Source organism: Homalodisca vitripennis, chromosome 1, assembly GCF_021130785.1.
Source record: "Homalodisca vitripennis isolate AUS2020 chromosome 1, UT_GWSS_2.1, whole genome shotgun sequence".
Lineage (NCBI taxonomy): Eukaryota > Metazoa > Arthropoda > Insecta > Hemiptera > Cicadellidae > Homalodisca > Homalodisca vitripennis.
Genome location: NC_060207.1, coordinates 94,358,346 through 94,372,686, shown reverse-complemented (window position 1 = coordinate 94,372,686; position 14,341 = coordinate 94,358,346).

Genomic DNA, 14,341 nt, shown 5'->3' with positions numbered 1-14,341 from the left:
TCAAATGAACTTTACAGGCAAGCAGCACTTCTAGGTCCAGGATGTTACACGCTCTATACAGAGCCTCGTAACTTGCGGGTCCGGACCAACACGTTCAAGGCCCGGACCAGCATGAGGCGCGATGACCAACAAGGTACGCACGATTTACGCTCCTGGACCAGCAAGTGCCGAGGTTCTAAACATATATATATATATATATATATATATAATACATATAAAATGTATTTGTTATTGCTTTGTCATTCAGTTCTGATTCTGCATTGTATGTTTTTCATTGACATCATGGGTATCTATAAAACTAATGTGAAAACTTTAGAGTTGTCATTCTTACTTAAATATATATATATATATATATATATATATATATATATATATATATAAAACATATAAAATGTATTTGTAATTGCATTGTCATTCATTTCTGAGTTGTGTTCAAAATTTCAAGTATTTGATTCTTCGCAAAGTTAGTTTTGAAATTGATAACCAAACTTGTCAGCCAGATAAGAAAGCGGTTTATATAGGCTACTAACTGAATTAACTGTTCATAGCACGATCTGACAGCCAGGACTAGTGCTATCATCCTCAGCAAATTCTATTGAATAGTCCTAGTTACTAACTTCAATGCAATGTCTAGATACAGACCACGGAATAATAGTCCACAGAGTATGGAATATTTATTTTGCAACACTTATCGTGATTGAAAAAGTGTTCACGATTTGTTTGTTTTGTTTTATAGCCTATGTTACTTTTAGTGGAATATTGTAGTAAGTGAGCATAATATTGTTGTTTCACCAACAATGTCAGAGTTGTGGAGACGTGTGTGTATGTGTGCATGCGTGTTAAAAAAATAAATATAAGAAAAATAGTTTTATCAAATGTAGTACTGGCTCGGCCAAGTTGTGGGAGGACGTTGCCACCACTTGTCTGTTCAGATGTCGTTGACCAGAACTTGGTGGGAGCATATAACTACCAAGACTTGACCAACTAAAATAACCTCTCTACCCCCAACCCGTGATCTCCGCTGGACGGCCGTTAGGCATTACTTCGAGGGGCAGGCATTAGCTATTGTTAGCTCTTTTCCTCTGTCATAGCCTCTCTGTTCCCTAACCTTGCCTAGGTATTAGTCTAGATATGGAGCTCTCTTCTTCCTTCTGATTTTCTCTCTTCTTTCCTCTTGTTCCGTAGGTCATTAAGGAATTCTGTGATAAAGGTTGTTATTTCCTGCCGCGCTTCTTGAGAGGACGTCATCGCTCCGATGAGTCGTTTGGGCGTAATTTCTACCAGGATTGATCGATCCAGTTCGTCTTGCTTCATATTATACCGGGGACACGTGAAAAATACGTGATCCGCCATGTGACGATGACTTGAGAGATCAGCCCACGGGTTCATCTCCCTTTGTGAATTCGACCCAACCTTTATAGCGTATAGCTTGCAGGAAAATGATGTGGTGCCTACCGATTCTGAGGTTTATAGTTTCCAGCGCCTTCCTACTGGTAATGAGTGTAGCTTCCTTCCTATGCTCTGCCGGCTTTTGAACAATTTTTTTCCAGCCTGAAGGTGACCTGAAACGGGTTTAACCAGGTCGTCTAGATACTTTTTCACGATCATCAGTACAAAGACATCAGCAAATGCTACTGGGATCACGGCTCATATTTTATAGTCATTAATCCTTCGTACATAATATTTCAGAGGAGCAGCCCTAGCACTGAGCCTTATGGTATTCCTCGAGAAACGTGGCATCCTTTAATCTGTAATTTGTGTCTTTCTCCAGGATCAGTCCACTGAAGTAACTCACCACTATCTTCTGAAGGTATCCTGAGACTGTCCCCAAGATGTGATCTGGCAGATTTGAACGTATTCCTGATATCCAGCGTAACCACCAGACAATTCTTTATCTCGACCCGTCCATCCATCACCTAAAATCATCACCTTGATAGAGCATCAATAACCAATTTGATGGCATCGAGTGTGGAGCGTCGCATGCGAAGTCTGATCTGATTGTCAAGTGTATCTCCGAGATTTATTTTATTTTTCCGTGTATAATGCATTCAACAATTTTCCCCGCCGTGTCCAACAAGCAGAGCGGACAGTAAGATGGTGGTTCGTTCGCTGGTTGCTTCCCCTTCAGAAGGAGAACTAACCACTGCCGCTTCCACCTGGCGGGAAAACCCCCTCCTGCAGACATCTGTTAAACGTGGAGCGGGACATCTCCGACGCTTCTTAGACTGCTGTCTTAAGTGCAATGTTTGGGATGCCGTTCAGCCCGAGGACTGTCAAGTTCCCTCTTTGGTGCAGGCTGCCTTCATTTCTAGAGGTATTTATTCCATGCCGTTTTGTTTAATGTGGTATTCGTAACTAGGATTCTGTGGTAACAGTTCTGTCATGATCTGGTGCAGCAACCCTGGACTCCATAACAGTTTTATAAGGTTTTCCCCACGGATTATCATTGACCTATTCTCCCAGCACTTCCTTTTACTGGTATTGATTGCTTTCGCGAGTTTAATGCGCGCCTCTTTGTAGTTCTTCTGTAGCTCTGCATAGTTTGGCCTAGTCCTCATCCGCGTGGCTTTCTCCCTTATTTGAACACACGTCTGCCGTAGCATTACTATCGTATTGTTCCACCAGTACATTGATGGGTGTCGATTTTTTTAAGAATTGTCGTGCCGCATGCTTGTCACCCGATTCACCATCTCATCAATGATTTCAGTGGATTCCTCAGTCTTGATGGATCTCTTTTCCAACGTAGCAGCAAAGGATTCATGGTCAAACATGCTAACCTTCCAAACTCGTGCGTTGGTCCTTTTACCTGTGCCGGTTTCCTTCCGCGATCCGTGGGCATTTCCCAGGCTATCCACCTGTGATCGTTTAAGTCGCAAGTATCTGTCACTGTCCAAGAGTTGTTATTTCCTGTTACGAGGTTGGGATTTACAAATGTAAGGTCGATAAGGTCCAGATTGCGGCCTTCCCCGTGACGCCAATATATTGTCCATTGCGAGTTGTTACGCTTCCCATAAGACTCAGATACCAGCAGCCGGTCTGATGTAGCTTCTGACACCGACTGTTTAGGAGGTGTTCCCATGCAGTGATTACAAAATCCTGCTGCCAGACTTCCATCTTCTTTGTTTGGCGAATTTTCGCGTCTCCTCCGAAGCGACCGAGCAACTTTGGCTTCATGATGTGTTTACAATCCTCTTTTTCTCCTTCTCTACACATGGCTTAAGCTTCATCGTTATCTCTTGTATTCGGTATCTTGTAATCTCCGCCACATTTGATGCAGAGTTTTGAAGGTATCCTCTCTTCTCTGATTGAGCAGTTGACTATGCCTATGCGGATCTTGGCTCGGTCTCCGACAACCGTATGCGCAATTGTGCATGGGCGATTTGTGTGAACCCGTGTGACCTCCGCAATGACTAGTCAATTTGCTAGTATGTGTTTTATCTGCCTATCTGCTTGCCGAGAACGAAACATGATTTGTATAATAAGCAACGGATCTTGGAAAACGTGAGCTGCGTCACAGACTCGCGTCTTTTCGTAGTTTTAACGGCACCGTCGAGAGCGAGCAACATTATTTCCTGATTTTGTTTATATTATTAAGCGCGAATTCAATGTAAACGGTTTGTCAAATAGATAATTATCATGATAATGGTGATGATAACATATTTACTTACACGTGTCTTTGTATTCGAACCAATCGCCTACCAGTAATGCCTTGGAATTTTATATTATGCGTTCTTCCACTGCGAACTGATACAAAGTGACTAAAAATCTCGATTTACGATCTTTAACGTCAACAAAAAAACAACAAAAATTACTATCATCAAACATTCTTAACTTGCACTCAACCCTTATTTTCGCCAACCTAATTTATATGTTTTTAATTAGTTACGTGATACCGAGTATAACATACATTAGTGGTGAGTAAGTCTAATTAAAATATCTTTTCATTTAGAGATACAGACTCAATTTATATATTGTTAAATAGGTTACAGTACAAGAGAGTATAGTAATGCACAGTGTGATTAAGACAAGATAAGAAAAATACTTCCCAAATGGTCCGAACTTTAAAGCGATCGCCATTTGTAAATATGTTTTATAGATTTGGCGGCAACCAGTTTCCATGGCGACGGTCAACAAAGACGTCTAAAATACGGCCGATTGTAATCAATAAAAAGTTGAGCTAGTCAGTCCCAGTCGGACGTAGGTTCTGTCGAGGCGTGCTACCTCACGGTGGGTAACTTCATCTCTTGTGTTTATCATTTAGGTGTACAACTGTCTTGTATTAAATATAAAAATGTATCCTTTATATAGTACTATAAAATATGAAGAATATTTTATAAAACTGAATATTTTATTTTATAGAAAACTGATGGAGTTTTCTTGTAAATAGGTATCTCAAGAATCCGTTCACTTAAATGTAAATAAAAAATAAGGAAAAGTAATGTTACCAATACACGCGGTTACCTTGTTTTTCAATCACAGAATGTCAATCTAAATAAGTTGATGTAGTGGAACGTGCTTTTTAAGTTTTCCGTGTTTATATATATATATATATATATATATATATATATATATATATATATATATATAATATGTAATATATATATATGTATGTAATATAATATGTAAAAAATATTATATATATATATATATATATTATATTTATTATATATACACATATAAAGAGATCAAAAAGTATAAATTACAGCGATTGCGTTTTTCCAGATAAGGAAAATAGAAACATACATGTTCCATAAATTTTCAACTTATTCCATAGTAGAATTAATTTTATCCCCTGAGTTATTCATATAAAAGATTTTTTCTGAATACTTTATGAAGTGTATTTAAAAAAGGGGATACTCATTACAAAAGAAACTATTTGTATAGTTTTACTTTCACATAAGAGCCTTTTAAGATTTCGTAAATTAAGTTTGTTAGTCAAGCCAGGCAACCGCTTATCAGTTACTTTGTTTTTGTTCAACCATTGAAGCTGAAACAAAAGTACTCTTTGTGATTCAATGTTGATTGAAATATAAGGCTATTGCCATTTATACAAATTTAATGTAAATAAAAAGTCATTTGACAGGTATTTGGTCTTCCGATCATATGTTAGTTTGGTTATTTAAACGCATATGTGACAGATACGGTCAAATACAAAATGATTGAATCGTAAAAAGTAAGGGCTCTGTGGTGTAATGGTAGCACATTCACCCGGCAAGTGAGAGATCCGGGTTCGAGTCCCGGCGGAGCAAGTACTTTTTGTGATTCAATGTTTATTGAAATTAAATAAGGCTATTGCCATTTATACAAATTTAATGTATATATATATGTGTGTGTGTGTGTGTGTGTGTGTGTGTGTGTGTGTGTGTGTGTCCTCTTAGTAGTTTTGTTTGATAGTAGATTTTGCCTTGTTTCCCGATTAAGAAATCATACATGTATACATACGCCGATCTGAAAAGCCTGATCTAAGACTTAGATTATGGATTTTGTAACAGTCTTTAAATTTATAGTAAAAGTTAGATAGTAAATTTGTCTTATATATCTAATACTTAATATTTAATAAAACTTATAGATTATTTCTTTATAAACTGAAACGTATTTTTAAAATTTTTTGACATTTGGGACTGGAATCGGTACATTAGTTCAAAAGCACAGTCCACTTTCATCTAGCATAGTTAGTTCCTGCCGACTGCTTCAAAGGGAGTTTTTGAAATCAAATTTTGGCCATTTTATATTTTAGGACATTTTTTAAAGTAGATGAGGATTTACCTAATCTCTGAAATTTAAAAAAGGCGAAAAAACTAATGGCTACTCATTAGTTAAATTTACACAATAGATTAATTAAACAAATGGTTGTGTTGTCATAAAACAATGTTTACACGGAACAGTTGATTACATTTGACAGACTCTTTTAATTAATATTTCATAACTTTAGAAGGAGACCAAGATGGAATTATTTTCGCTACTTCAAATAAATAATAAATAAAGAAATAAGAATCGGTCTATATTCATACCAGGGACCGTCAGAATGTCAATGTAAAATTTAACGTACAATACTTTGAATAGTGTACGCGTAAAAACATACATTTATAATGTAATTGGGAACGTCAATAATGAAATTTAAATTATTTTTTTTTATACGTTAAGTGTATATAATGACAAACTAGATATATCGTAACAGGTAACTGGTCATTTTGTTACTTAAACTATGATTTAACAAAAGTAAACTTACAAATTTTAAGTTAATTCTGAAAAATCATATAAAAACAAATGTTTAAACAAGTATACATTTACTATAAATTATTTCAATTAAGAGTCTTGGAGCATTGGAAAAAAGTTTTACTATCACTGGTAAATAAATACAAATTTTCTAATATTTATATATTTATTTTGTTATTGCAAGGCCTTTCAGAATCAATGATCATCAGGCACTTCACATTTTGTCCAAATTTCATGTCCAGACGTTTAAAATGAGATATCTTTTCTAGGACTTCGCGTTAGCTCACAATTTTATGGTCAACATTGGGCTTGCGGAATTGTATACATACAACTTTTGTATACAAGTTATTGTATAGTTTCGGAACAGTGACAGTCTTAAAGTTTACATAGATGATATTAATACTTGTGAAATAATGTTAGAATACGATTCTAATAGTATAAGAATATTAACATAATATTAGGTATATATTTAATACTGGACCTATACTAGAGACTTAATACTATAGAAAAATGTAAATATAAAAAAGTAACCTAATCGAGAATTTTGTAGACAAAGTTTATTCTCGTTAAATTACATGTATTTAGAAAGAAATAATCTTTCCAAACATTTCTAATACCTAGACCACCCACTAAAAGGACAAATTTTGATTGAATTTTTTTTGTTTTAGATGGTTTTTAACAAAAATACACAAAATTCCATTTACACATTTTTATTTAATGAATAGTAAAATATATTTTTATCATGTTTGCAATTAGTTTAATACCTAGTAAGAAAAGATACGGTTGAATAAAGGAGTAAAATATAAGATTTCTAACTTTTTACCAACGTTTGACTAAATTTAATTTAAAATTACATTTTAAGTTAAATTGTCTTTCATATTATATAAAATTAAAGCATTGGGAATTATTCTTAACTAAACACTCTTAGGTTAATTTACTCTTAATTTTTCCCAACAAAGTTTCGATTTCCATAAAGATTCAATAAGAACTTTTAGAAAGGACGCAATAAAAGTTACTATATTTATAAAAAGCGATAACGAACAGTGTTTTTGTTGAACAATTGATCTACTAGCAGCAATCTCTTTTCGATTCCTGGGCCCAATGGAGCTCATGAATGTAACGATCGAGGGTTAAAAACGAATACGCTCAACATTCCTGAATGTGGTAGTTTGTGGAGCTGAACTTTAGCGTGTATAAACATACTTGTTGACGTGTATTGTGAAGTGCTGAGTAGAAACTGCATGCGTTATTAATTGAAGAAATTAAGGGTGGCTATTTTTTGCAAAGTTTGGCAAAGATAAGACGTCTGACTCGACCCTAATCCAATTTTAATTACAGTGGTATTGATTAATAATGATTTTAAATATGAACATTTAAAACTACTTTCTTAACTTACCAAAATATAATTTACTAGAAGTTAACCGCAACACGAGTATAGGCACTTCTGGTTCGAGCTAATTATATTTCTGACGCCAACGTTGAGCTTGCCTTGTTGCCATGATCAAGAAAATCTGTTAAATGTGTGTATTTATGGCCATTGTAAGTTACTCCGGTCTTAGTATTTCTTGTTCCATGGTTTATTTTGCCTTGCTTGCCGATCAAAAAATATATACACTGGCCTGAAAAGCCTTCTGTCAAAAGTAGACAACTAAGATATGATTTGTAACAGTATTAAATTGTATAGTAAAAGTTTTTACATCTGCATTACAGTACTGACCATGTACTGCATGCTTAATATTTGCTACAGTGTACAGTTAAAAGTATGTATATATACGTATTTATATTGATGTGTGTTTATATATATATATATATATATATATATATATATATATATATATATATATAAAAGATCTAAGAGAAATATATATAAATAAATATAAATATATATAATAAATAAATATAAATATATATACATACTTGTTTATATTTATGTATATTTATATATATAAAAGTTTCTTTTACATAATATTAAAATAATTTTTATTATTTTTTGTTTTTGAGCTAGATCTAGTAGGAAGTATGTATGTACATATGCTAAATACATGGTAAAATATTCAATGAAATTTACCCACTACATCCTGAGCTAACGGGACACTTGTGTTGAAAAAGTAGATTTTCAGGAAATCTAAATAAAAACACAGAAAAAAAGTTTACTTATATTTTAAAACATTCCAGCTTCATAATCCTGCTCCTTTTCATTCTCAACATTCAAGAGCTTCTTCCTGACCATCCTAGTTCTTTTCCTAGCAAGTTTCGTCTTCTCTTCACATGCTATATCTAATTTTATCATCCGGTCTCTGTCGATTTTACTAAGAGATTTTGCACAGTTTCTTCCAACTTTGACCCCAGGAACTTTCAGAATCTCTAACCTTCCGTTGTTGCCCTCATTAATAGTAATAAAAAATCCAGGTTAAGTGTTAGAGAGGGCTTCTTAGCCCTAACTTCGCCTGGTAAAATAAGACATTCTTTACTTTTTTTTTTTTTTTTTTTTTTTTTTTTTTTAAATGTGCGAATAATATATGCTCCTGTAAAATGACAAACATTTTTTTAACATTATATTCATATTAAACTGAACTCGAGTATACATTTTTTATATGTAATAGCAACAAAATAGATCCAAACTATACAAAAATCCAATAAAAACATTCGTCAAAATTTTAATTTTTTGTTGTATATCTCCCCTTAAGAAGTTCTTTTAATTGATAATATTTGTTTATTGTAGTGGAACTTTAGAAACCACGATGGGACTTTTCGCAACTGTAGAGGGGCGTAGCTCATAGGGATTTTTGAAATAATAATATGGATATATGTTAACCAGGGACCATAAGCACGCCCATGCAAAAATTAAGTACAATCTGTTGAATAGTTTACGCGTAACGTAGCAAACAATCAGACTCGCTTTCGCATTTAATATTAGGATTTATTATTATTTCTTACTTAGTTGTGTATGTACTTTTATGAGTAATGTGTAAATAAACACATTTTTTATTTAATTTATTCGTACACTTAAAACACGTATTTCATATTATTAGCGGTGCATATAGATTTTATTTTTATTTTCAAGTACAGTGGCTTTCCAACGTTTATCTGTTCTGTAATTTAAATAAATGAAGTTTAATTTTGATATAACTTATAATTTAAAACAATATAACACCTTTTCTTATGTAAAAAGGAGATACTGTAAAAAGACCTTGCATTGCACTTTGCATATTAAGAATTTTTTCAGTGATTCCAGAATAATATAAAATTTGAAATGGGAGAAAGGAATTGGAGCCGCTCTCGCCAACTTTTTCTGAGCCTGAAACGGTCTGCAAACGCGAAGAAAATTTACATATAACAATAATTAATTATAATTATTATTTATTTTAATAATACCATTAATAACCACCGATGACAATAAAATACCAGTAGGAGGTATTATATTCTCTAAAATATGAGGTTTTGGTTAATCTAAAATAATAATTAAAAGGTTAATCTAGTTTTATAATTTCCCCTTTAAGTTTTACAAAAACGATAACTCTTTCTCTAAAAAATTTGGTTGTAAACAACTAAAAATGTGAAACTTTTTCAAGAATTTTACTTCAACTTTAGAATAGAAACGCGCAATGTGTGTGCAAGAAAGTATTCCATAAGCCATTTTAGCACTACTTGCAGGGGATATTCAAGCAGAGTGGATGGGGAAACTGGCATTTACTCACAGCAATGTAATATTCAGAATTCTAAATGTGATTTGTTGAAATTTCAATTGGTTTTTTGTCTTTATGTAATAGATTTGGAATATATTTCGGGTAAATTGTAATTATCTAAGTGATCATCACATAAAACAAAGAAACTAAAAATTTATGAATTCATATATTATAATTTTTTTAATTTTCATAGTGCATAACAATATATACAAGCATAAAAAGCATTGTAATTAGTTCAGCAAATCGAACAGTAAACTACAATTACATTAACACCTTCACTGCGGCACTAGACATGTACAGACTTTAGGACAGCCTGGATAGTAATGAGCTGTGTCCACCGCAGCCAATCTGTTAAACTATTTATGGTTTAGGTTAGCATAACAACTTTTTGAAACCCAGGGTTTTGAGAGGAGTTGGAGAGGATATAATATAATATTGTTGGATACCGCCGTATACTATCCACAGTATTCATTATTGATGGCTCATGTAAAATTTTAATTGTCTTATTACGTACTTCCATCTTTGAGTGTAAATTTCATATAATGTATTAAATTAATATAATTCGTAATATCCACAAAACAGTTGAATTATAGCACATACAGTGAAAACCCTGCATACGATTTTAAAATTCTGTTTATAACCTTTTTAAACTAAGGACATACACTTTTTTATGACTGAAAATTTATGCATACCTCCAGATGTCTGATAATGGCGAGGGTTATACTAAAACAGTCTAATGATGATATAACTAAATTAAATGGTTGTGTTTATAAACCAACATTGCCAACAATATAATTCTAATATTTAATTTAGAATTAGAAAAATTAAGTGGTTGATAAATAATTAATTGATATAAATACAGAGTTAGTAAATCAGTATTGTTCTGCTGGTAATTTTAATATTGTATAGTCGGAAGAAAAAAAAACGGCCAATATAAGTTATAAAAAAGAGAATTATAAAGTGATAATAGACAATAGACTATTGGCGTAATCTGAGAATGATTTGTTACTTTGCGGATGTATTACTGTAACATATTCCTTGAAATAATAGTTATGATATTAAGATATTTAAAACCTTCGTAAATGAGGGAGTCCCTTTACTCTAGATGTTGTCTAAGTATACTTCCGAGTTTTGAGTTTTTGTGGTGTATAATCTCCTACGATTGCAATTTCTCATGTAGTTTTAGGCAGGCAGTTGTCGCAATAGTTAACTTAATTATAGGCTACTACGAGCCCAGATCTACATCGCAGTATGCCACTCATAAGTTATGTCAAATAGTAATATATACAATTTATATGGTTAAACTCGATCTGAAAAAAACTGCAATTTTGTTTATAACAACGCACGTACACACAAATGCTAGTTTTTGGTGTTGTAGGGGTTCCTCTGCTGTATTTTGTACGGTTATATTGAGGATTGAGATTTTATAAGCGATCCACAGTTAGTCAAGTAATACTCTGTTTATAAACAAATGTATAACTGAAAAGATGCAAACTTAGGATAAAATATAGTGTTTAGGTTATTTAAAAAAAAAAAAAAAAAAAAAAAAAAAAAAAAAAAAAAAAAAAAAAACATCCAGTGGATTAGTTTTGTTATAAAGTTTCACATAGTTATATAGTTTCACATAGCTGTAAAGTTTCACATACTGCGTTATTACGCAATATCCAACGTTTTTCAAATTATGTACAAGCTTCAAAAAGTAAACCGCAACATCGTGGTTAACTCATATACATGCTGTGTGCTCATATATATATATAGCTGTAAACTATATGGTGTTATAGACTACTGCAGGAACAATGACCTAATGTTTAATGAATAAAAGACACTGCAAATTTCGTTTGGACAGAGGAGGAATGAACGTTGTATGCTATCAATAGAACCTTAACAAAAGTTAACACATAAGATATACAAATGTAAATATATAGGTATACAAGCAACTTATGCATTTAAACATGAAGGCCTTAAACTTGATTATACTTGTTTTGTTTCTCGGAATTAAATTGTATTGGCACTGTTCTAATCTTGTGGACCACGTAATAAAGAATTCTCTCTCTCTCTCTCTCTCTCTCTCTCTCTCTCTCTTCTCTCTCTCTCTCTCTCCCTCTCTCTCCCCCTCCCTCTCTCTCTCTTTCTAACTCCCCCACCCTCTCTGCCCGCTCTCTTACATTCTTTCTCTTTCTGCCTACTCCGTACACAGAAAGATTTTACTGTTGTTATGCTAGATTTTACTGTAATGAATAACAATTGTTGTAGTATTCTAATAGTGATTTCTACGACGATATCTATACAATACAAATATCTGTTATATTAATGACATAAAAAATTGGCTAATTGGGGTTGTAGCTTATTGAATGCGATGTTTATAAATGCACATTTGGATTCATAGTGTAGTTCCAACAGTGATGAAAATTAACAATTCGTCCTTACAGCATATTAAAACTACTAGCTTTGAAGTAAGTAGACGTTGCCTGCCTAGACGGCCGTGGCCTGTAAACCAAAGTTGCCATACAATCAGTCAGTCACTGTTTTATGATATTTCCAATAATCAATGTTCTCTGCTTGGGCTTGATTTATGCTCTGTCCGGAGAACCATGGCCTCTTAAGAATTATAGACCCTTTACCATTACACGCACACTAACATAGCTGGCCGCCCAAACCCCACTACCTGGTAGCTCTGAGTCATCAGCCAGGCGTATAGAAGATAGTATTTAACATGTTTAATGTATTGAAATAATTTTATTAAATATTTTATATCCAAGACTAAATATGAAGAACATGGTTCTAAACACTGTACAAGTGTGGTATGTTAAAGTGGTGATTTTTAATACACCTTTACTATTTCATAACTAGAATGCACAGTATATGGGTTATTTTTTATTTGATATGAAGATTGCATGCGGAATTAACTTTACTGAATTAACAACAATCAATAAACGCATTGGTAATGCGCATTGAAAACACCTCTATGGTTACAAAGCAGCTTAAGTGCTTCTTCGGACAGAAGATTCATATAACTAATCTATTATATGAATACATTTTTAAGACTCACTGAAAATTTTGCATTGCGAATAATCTTACGTAAGCAACCCTTTCTCGGCCATCGTGATATTGCTGGATGGTAACACATTTGGCAGACTTGTGTAGGCCGTATCACATATATACTATTTTTAACTTAATGTATTATACCAGTAGCTAAACAGTTATTGTCAGTAGGGCTTCGCTTAATTTTCTAACTACTTTCTGCCGGGAGCTCGATAATTGCTTATAATTTGGATGAAATGGATTTGATCACAACTAACAGTAAGAAAATTAATTGATGTGATTATTTCTGAGGTACGAAAAAAGTAAAATTATGAATAAATTGGGAGATTGTATCTTTTTGTCTGGGCGAGTATGATTTAGACTGATAGGGGTGGCGAGAATGTAAACTTTGTACGCTTGTGGTATTGATATGGAAAGGTGGAAGTAGGTCTGAGGATATTTATAGGGACATGCATGGCTCACGAGATCTCATCGGGATATTGCCTACTTCCCGGTGCCTCTCCTGCTTCATCCGCTTCTGTTCCTATTTCTTCTATTTCAGCCTTAATTCCCTCTCTTGTTTTTCTGAGAAGTTAAGTTATAATAATTGAAAATCAGCTGGAAGACACAATTGTCACTTGACTACTTATAAATACTTATATCTTTACTACTTAGTAAAGATGAATTTTTGTATGCAAGAAAATTGATTACGATCTCTTAATATTATATTCTTTTAATACTATGATCAGTAAAAATTGAAAAGAACAGCACTCTAGGAATATTTTAAAAGTTTAATTTGTCATTTAGTTATTCAATATTCAAACTTTAATCACTTTAGTTTACGAATTTTCCTTGAAACGTTCCTTCAAATATGGGGAATGTTCCTAAATGAATTCACAATTGAGCGGAATATTGAACATTTTTCTGTAGTCCAAAGAGGGATCTCCTGCACACTCAACTTGAACTCGATAGGCAGCGTTGCTATTTCTCGGGGTTTTAAACATAGTACTCGCTTATAGTGCAGTAGCCGAGAGCGAATTTATATTTTAAACACTAAATCTAGTTTTACTTAAAATCTATAGAAGAATTGGTCTAAAAATAATTCGATTGACAGATGGATAAGTTTTAGAGGAGGTCAAAATGGTAGAGTGTCTATCAATTTTTCTCGGGCCAAATGTTTTGGCTTCACAAACTTAAAGCTAACCGTCAGACACGTATATAAGTGTTTATCTAGTTGTGACGGTGATAAAACTATTAATTATATTTGGAAAGAACGATTTAAAGGCTCAGAGAAATATGATCTGAACATTTAATCTAATTTGATCTAATGTTTGTTTAATATTTATAACCCTTTTGAAATCAATTCTCCAACTTCTACTGCTACTAAAACAAGCGTGGTTGGTGATAAATTTCTTCCC